Source organism: Athene cunicularia (genome assembly GCF_003259725.1).
Source record: "Athene cunicularia isolate RWA chromosome 1 unlocalized genomic scaffold, athCun1 chr1_part1, whole genome shotgun sequence".
NCBI lineage: Eukaryota > Metazoa > Chordata > Aves > Strigiformes > Strigidae > Athene > Athene cunicularia.
The window spans coordinates 30014585-30023130 of NW_020799091.1; positions in this window are offsets into that span (position 1 = coordinate 30014585).

Genomic DNA, 8546 nt, shown 5'->3' on the forward strand with positions numbered 1-8546 from the left:
TCCCACTTGGAAAACAGCACCCTACCTCTGGCAGATAGCTGCAAAAAGCACATGAGCAGCACCAGTCCTACAGCAAGTGCTCAGCTACCACTGCTTTCACCTTGATGGGGAATGGATCCCGGTGCCTCTGATCTTGCAAACCCATGTGTTGATTTGCTACTGTGACTCTCCAGATCTCCAACTTCTGCCATTTCTGGCAGCCTTCCCCACCATCTGGAGAACGGACTTGTCAAGAATTTGGAAGCGTTTTCCTCCAGGCTGCTCAGCCACTTTAAGTTCAGTACTTTTCAGGCAAGCAGACAAGGCGAGCAGCAGAGAGTAGCACCACTGAATGCCTGAGCCTCATTGCCTGCTGTATCATGAGCAACGTCACAGTTAAAATTTATCCACAAACCTAAGAAGATGTTCATTAAGCAAGACATTAAATAGAGAAGCTCTGTGTACTGGTAGAGGTGATAATCTGTGGACTTTATATAACTTAGTGTGGTGAAACTCTGAACTGGGACCAACATCACTTGATAATGTTCTCATTTTGTTCTTATTTTTTACATGAATCAGTGCTCGGTGGCAGTTCTCTTCTGCCACCAGGAAAACTGTCATTCCGCTGATGGTTCTTTTGCTGCGCTGAAAGTAACACACAGCTCTTAGTTCTCATTACAGAAAATTACTGTATTTTTCAACCATTGGCTTTTGTTTCATTGCTCCTTATTTACTTTTCATGCCCTGATCACTTTTTAAAGGCCACAGTGTGTTATAAAAAAACCTATTTTTTGCCCAGGGTGAAAGCTACTATTGCTTTTACAGATCCATGATAAATTGTCCAAAGCTGAGAAAGACCAGAATTCACACAGGTCACGTGCTCACAGGTAATGATAAGTCTGAAAAGAGCAGAAACCTACAGAACCAATCATGCATAGGAGCACTGAACTCCCTCAGGGCAGGCACTCATTAAGTGTATGAGTTAAGGATCTAAAGGAATACAGCAATGAATATCTGTAAGCACACAAACCATGTAGAGGAACCCCACACATCCACTCAGGAAATCTCCTACCGGGTGATTGACATGCATGATGCTGCTTTGATTCACACCGGGAGAGAAACAACTTCCCATTGCCAGGCACCTCTGGCAGCCTATGAAGTTGTCCTGGCTCTTCACTGCAGTTAAGCAAACTGCACACCTCAGAGCACGTGTCAGTTTGTCACTGAGGTGGGGAGATGTCTTCTGACCAGCCCCTCAGTAGGGTAGCATGCCCTCTCTTGTTGCAGCCTTGAAGGAGAACACCCTGCACATCTGAGAGGTGGTCAAAACAGTCCCATGGTTAAATAACATGCCAGTGGAAGGCTCAATCAGCCACATCAGTGAAAAGTAATAGAGATCTCTGAGCATGGATGCAGGCCCTCACCACCAGCCCTACCTCCACTGCTTGCTGCACTGTTACATTTCATGTCAGGGAAATGTGGCCATAGTGCCCCATTGTGCTTCAGTCACAATCTTTCTCAGACCAACATGGGGCGATGATGCCCATGTGGTGATCAGACCTTGCAGAACAGTCAAATGCCTCTAGAAACTTCACAAAGTCACTGTTGGAGCCAAATGCTAGGAATATAGGGTTTGCTAATTTCAGAGGTTGTGAACTGTGCTAATGAGACCTGCACTGTCAGGAACCTCCTTGGCTTGCCAAGATTTACAGCACATGGGAACAACCTACTAAGCCCCTGCTGACCTGGTAGCATCCATTCAGGAGCACCCAGAGGCTTTGAGCTTAGTAGAGGAGCAAATTCTCATAAGGTTATTTCACAGTACACTTCTTGTACAGGCTCTGGGCAGGGGAATACCCAGCACCGTGACAGAAAGCCCTCTCTAGCCTGCAGTGATCTCCTAAAGGTTTGGAAATGACACCCCAAACAGGAATCATGGGGCTTTCAGAGCATGGTTCTTAGATGCAGATTGCAGGAACTTTCAGCACAGTTGCCTTTAGTTGACAGAGCAGCCGCACCATGCTGGGCTGGAGCAGCCACACAACCGTGTCACTGCTTTGCTGGGGGGCTGCAACTGCAACACTGGTAGCGCACTGTAGGAAAGCTCATCTCTTCCCTTTCCCATTCCTCAATGGACAGAAATGTTGGATGCATCCATCTGGATACATTTGTACAGGAGCTGTTCTGCTGAGACAGTGATGGGTCTCTGCAATGTGTATCTGCTTGTGCAGACTGATGGTCGGCACGAGCTGAGAGTGAGATGTGCCTCTCTGAGACAGGGACCACACCAGCTGAGAGGGGTCAGTGGAAGGGGGCAGAAGCTTTGCTTCATGGAGCTTCTCTTCACCAGCCTCCTCAAACAGCTCCTGGCATCCTCCAAACAGTCCCCAGAATCCTCCAAAAGCCCAAAGGAAGGGCTCACTCTTCTAACCTCTGACAGATGCCATGCAAGCAATGCGAGCAAGTACAAGCAGTGCAGAGAAGAGTAGCAAATACGGTTGATGCACTCAGAGACAGGCAGAACACATCACTACTCCAGGGCTAATTGCCTTCCTGATATGTACACACAAACCTGTGTACAGAGAGAGGAGGACAGATGTGCACCCATTCTCTTGCACCTTAGCCTAAGCGTGGTCTCTGTAGGTGGTGCTTGAAGCACCTTTCTCAAGTGCTCAAGAGCTCTGCCTGCAGTGCTCCTGTGGCTCCCTTTGATATCCTTTGTTTAGCAAGTGATCCTTGTTAAGACACTGGCAAATAAATCAGTATCTACCAAGAATAAGAAAACATGAGTCACAACGTGTTGTTTGGGTGGGAGTTGATTATGGACCTTCAGGAAACAGAGCTTATGAGGAAAGTGTTTACCCAGTACAGACACTTCAACTCCCCAAAAAAACACATACACTACAGTGTCTTTCTCTCTGATGACCCTGGAAAGCTAAACAGCAAGGATAGTAGAATAAAACCTGAATAAAATAGGCTGGCATAACTGCGTACTCAAAACCACAAAGTGAACATGTATTTTCATTCTGCCTCTGCTCATACCTATCAACCATGACTGAAACATACTGTCTGTACAGCACTCATCTAGAGATGAGAAGTCTGTTTCCTCCTAGGTTTATGCATCATTTTTCTAGCACAGGTAGCATTTGATTTTTATATTTGGGAATGACATGAGGGACAAATGCCAGAACCACAGAAATTTAGATATAGTCCAGATTTTCCCCTCCTGGTGGTTTCATGGGCTGCAAAATTGTTTCCAGAATGAAATGATAGAGGTTGGTGACATTGGCCATGTATGTAAATGATCACAGTGTCCTACAGAGATTAATTGGTTCATGAATAAAGATGAGGAGCTGAGGTGTGCAGGGAGAAATCATTTATCAATTATATGCCTTGGAAAACTGAAAGATGATGCGGCCTTAATGGCTGAATGGGTTTGAAAGGGAGACTTGTAAATTGAGTTCTAATTCTGTTCTGCCGCATTCATAATAAAGAGCTGTTAAACTAATTGCATCCTTGTGTGGTTCATGAGCAATGGCACTCAGCTGCATCACACAGGAGGCAAAGAGATCAGAGTTTAGTTAGATTTTAGTTGTCCTTTGCCTCATGTAGGAAGGATGCTAAGCGGTTACCTTTGACCTCATCAACAGTGATAACACACACCAAAAAAAGGGCAAGAGCCTGTAAGTATTTTTCAGGAGATTAATTTTGCATTCGAATCTGAATTTAAAGAACCAAGAAGGGCAGCACAGACTCACTTGGCTTTTGTGTCCCGCCTCAGTCACACGGATCCATTGGTGTGATTACCCATCCATGGAGAGACTCATTGCCGATTAACTGGCAACAAGAGGATTCTAGAGGATCAAAACAATAGTAGAATATGCTAATCTCAAACAGGGAAAAGGATGTGAGGGATTCAGCTGCTGATAACAGCTGACCTCTGGTCCTCCTGCCCCTTCTGTGTGCTTGTTAACAGGTTTACTCTTACAAACAGACAGTACCAACCTAGCATGGGCTCTGGTACATGCTGAAATACAGACGCAGATCTGAGAATCTCGATGCAGGATGAGGCTTGTTATTTAAAATCTTGCTGCTGGATACCGTTCAAGCAGCAGGATCAAAGAGGATAGCTATACTTAAGTCCTGTTTGAGTTTAAAGGAAATCTCATGACACTTGGTTACTGAAAGCCAAGGGTACCACTGATGGGAATCACTGGATATTACTCAGTGGCACTGCTGCAACTGCTTGAGACCATCTGGCTGTAGCAGTTCAAGCAGTTCCTCCTTTGACTTGTTTTATCTGACCACTTTCTGGAGTCTGGCTCTCCTTCACCAGCAAGAGCAGCTGCAGGAGCCCAGCATGATGCTGGTGCAGACTCCAGAATGTATGAGTGCTCTCATACCAGTGTATGCTAGTGCAGAGGGTGATTGAGCAATGATAGATACCCTGGCTTGGCTGAGACAGGGATGCCTGGCCTCTTCTGCTGCCACCTTTTTGGGCACTGGCATCTTAAAACCACCACACAAAGATGTGCCAAAGCTTGGTCTGGGTGAGGTACAACACCTATGCAGCATCCAGAGGCCACTGGTGTTACTACATGTGAATGTGGAGAGGTTCATCCAAAAGAGTGGAAATATCTCTTTAGAATTGCCTTCAAAGTGTGATTATACTTAAAGAAGCAATATAGTAATGGCACCAGGAGGCTTTATATATTACCAGTCCTAATTCCCACACATGTAATTTTGAACAAAGAAATCAGAGACTACTTTGTTAATTATCTGCTCTGAAAACTAGGACCTGATCATCCCTTTTTAAATAAAAGCCTGTGAATGTCTGAAAGCTACTCTGAAAGTTAACAGAAACCAACACAGATCAAACTGTCCCCCATTACTGCAAGGCTTCTGGTCACATCTGCTACGGTAACACCTGCAGGCACCAGTTGAGCATAGCCCATGGTCCACCTACCCAGTGTAGAAGGAATGACTAATCCAGGTGCAGCAAAACCTTTGAACTCAGCCAGAATTTCTGACCGACCAGCTCCTCATCAGGGAATGCTGATTCATCCGAAGCAAAGAGGGTTGCTGGAAAGGATCAGTTTTGATGAATTTCTCAATTAGAGAAAAATATATTTGTTCAAGAAAGAAAGCTTTCAAATGGCTGAAATCTACCTTTGGTACAGTTCCTAAATTCAACTTTATTTCCTCCAGGTCTTAAAAAAAGGATCACAGGAATGTGAGTTAATTTTCAATAAAATTATGAAAAAGCCTTGAAATTGAGTAAAAATCAAACAACGGTTGAAATGAACAAAATTAAAGGTTTGATTAACTCAATTGTTTTTATAGTTGCCCTTCACAGTATTTTTTAAGACTGCATTTTTCTTCCCATTTTATCTGGGAAATACTTTCCAGATTCAGAAATTCTTGAAGGTTAATAATTTACTGTTGTAGGTAGAGCAAGTATATCTTAATTTATGACTTTTGTAGCTCAGAACACCATATATTGCTTCTGAAGTGTCCAAGCTGAGGGAGGGAGATATACAGAATCAATGGGATACACTGAAACAAATGTCGCCTCCTACCTGCAAGTGAGTCACCCCAGGTCCAGTGGCCATGAATAGGACCAGGCATTTTATCACCCTCTCAGATGTCCACAGGACGCCACCGATGAGTTGCTCCCGAAAAGCGCCCACTTCTCTGCAGTGCCTATGCAAGTGGCACGAGATGGCTCACTCAGCTATAGCAGTCTGAAGCGGGAAGGGCTAACGTTAGAGGAGATGATTCTCTCTTCCTAAGCAGATGAGATGAGCAGATAGGGGGAATGTCAACATAAGTCAGAGGACAAATGATAAACCCTAACAACTGGATGGAAGCAGGGAAGTTAATGCTTAAGTTTGGTGTCTAAATACATCCCCATCCCTTTCTATCATGTCAGTAGTTTTTTTCCTGATGTTCTGCCCGGGTATTGCTACAGCCCTCCTCAGCAGCTCACAAGGCTTTAGGGGTAATCAATGTATAGCTGGTATAAATTACACAGTATAAATAGATTATATCAGGAAAGGAAATCTGACCTGCTCAGAGACTGAACTGTCACAGAAATTGTCTTTGTGTGTGACATGTGCCTCAGCACAAATATCTTTGCAATGGGAACCTCCACACTTTCAAAAATCAGCCCACTTTGTGGAGGTGCTTACTGACCAGGAACATCATTTTAGGCACCCAGATTCAAACAGTTTGGCTGCTGCTGGTGGGGTGGTGGTGCCGGGATGGAGTTAGGGGCTGCAGTGCGTGTGGTGCTGCCATTTAGTCACCCAAGGTTGGTGACTGAAGACAGCAGGGAGGATGTTATCTGCATTGTTTGAATACTAATGGAAAGAAAAATAAGCAGAAAGACAATTGATCCAAATAAGCAATATCCAGCACACACTTGAGTCAATGGGTTTGTGTCCTACCTTGGGTCATGAGACCTCTGAGGATTTCAGACAAGCAAGAGGCATGGGGATATACACTTTTGCTTCCTGGTCAGTCACATCTTCTATTTTATTTCTGTTTATTTTTGGATCTTTCATCCTACATTTACTTTTCTATTTACTGTGTTTTAACCTGTGCAGTGCCTTAACCACCACAAGACTCCAGTTTGTCCTTTCCTCAGAATTTCCTCTAGTGCTTAGTCCTCTAGTGCTCAAACACCCATTTTTTTCTTTTTTTTTTTTTTTTGTGAAATATTTCCACTGCACACCAGAGACCAAAAAGCTAGTAGGAAAACAGCAGCTTTCAAACAATGTGTGAACTAAGTCTTTGCAACAAGATGGAGAATCCAAAGAAAAAGCAACCAACATACAAAAATGTCTGACACCTACCACTTGCCCAAAACGTTCTTCTAAGGTAGATAGCAGAAAGTGTTCCCTTTTCCCACTTAACTAACACTTTAAGACATAGTGAAGTATGTGCCTTTTCTTTTTTTTTGTTACCAGCAACCCCACTCCATTGGCTTTTCCACCTCCTCTGTTAACACCTATATCAGCAGATCAAATTTTTCTTTAAATTCATATCTGTACATCAGACATTTCCAGGTGAAAGTGTGCCTGAGTGACCAGGTTTTGTCTCCTGTATTTTATGATCTGTTGGCAGCTTCCTTTTGCCTACATGAGGAAAGAGCACCTGAACCGCTGGTTTAAAAATCAATCCCTGTGGCAGAGCGCTGTCCACTCCCCTTGCTGGGAATGGCCTCTGTACCTTGCCAGAACTCCCTATTTGTTTGAACAACATCTAGAAAAGATAAAATAGGAACTACAAAATCTAGGTAAGGTGTCAGGGGTTTAACTTCCTGTGAGCTTTTTTTTTCTTTCCCTTTGGTGTTCAGTTTGTACTCAACTCCAGTTTAGGGATTTTCAGTGTTGGTATATTTTCACAAAGATACTAGCCCCAGGGTACTCACTGGGGAGTGTGATTCACCTCTGCTGACTTCAGCCATCTAAAACTTACCTGTCTGGCTTCTTAGGGCTGATCTGCCCTCCTAAATGAAAATGAGCGAGGACTGAATTTGAGCTCCAAAGCCCTGATTGCCTGCCCAACTGGAGCACTGGCTCTGATCTGGACCACTCCAGACATGTTTTAGAGGAGGCTGGTGGGTGCAATCTAGTCCATGTTACATAACCTTAGCTCCAGAGCTTGCTCCCAGGCATTTTTCACCCAGTTGTACAGCTATAACCCTAAGCTACACCTACAGCATCAAATAATTTAGTTCCCCCATTCACATCCAGGCCTTGGCTCTCTGGTTTCCCCATTTCATGTATGATGATTCACTCCTCAGTCCTCTTCTAGAATTAATTCCCTCCAGAAGAAAACCATGTTCTGTTTCTGGGGACCGCTCACCTGAAAAACCTTTTATTTCAGACAGCAGGTTTAGTTCCTTCATTCTGCACCTTTATGACATACTCAGCCAAGAGCTAATATTAGGGTGGCTCTGTTGCTGGAGATGTAAATGAGCACTTCTCCTCTGCATGAGGCTGTCATTGGGATGTTCTCTAACCAGTGTCAAGACTGGAACTCTTACGTTGGTGCATGGTAAAAGAGGATTTGGACCATGACAATAAACTGTGCCCTAGCCCAGTTAGATTTACTGTTCAAGCACAGAATGTAGATGGAGATCATCTACTCTGGTTGTGTTAAATTCATTCAGCTTTTTGACATGTCCTTTCTGGACAACTGTGCATAGAAATATGGGAGACAAATCTTGGGGCATGCAAAAATTAATAATAATGAGATTAAGAGTCATTGGTACTTTTTCTTGAAAAGCTAACCCAGTATGACATATGGAAAATACATGGATGTCAGAACATCACAAAAAAGAGGACATGGACCAGCACAAGCAATCTGAAATCCTTGGGTGAATCAGGCTTTAACCAAAGCGGTAGAAGCCAGCTGCAGAAGATGGAGACCCAGTTGATATGCTCTGTCCTGAGCTAGAGGAACTGCCCTCAATAGCAGGTAGGCATCATATCCCACTTGCTCCTTCTTTTTTCTGCTAACAAATGCCATCAAAAGAAGCTTTCCTGCTTAGGATTTTT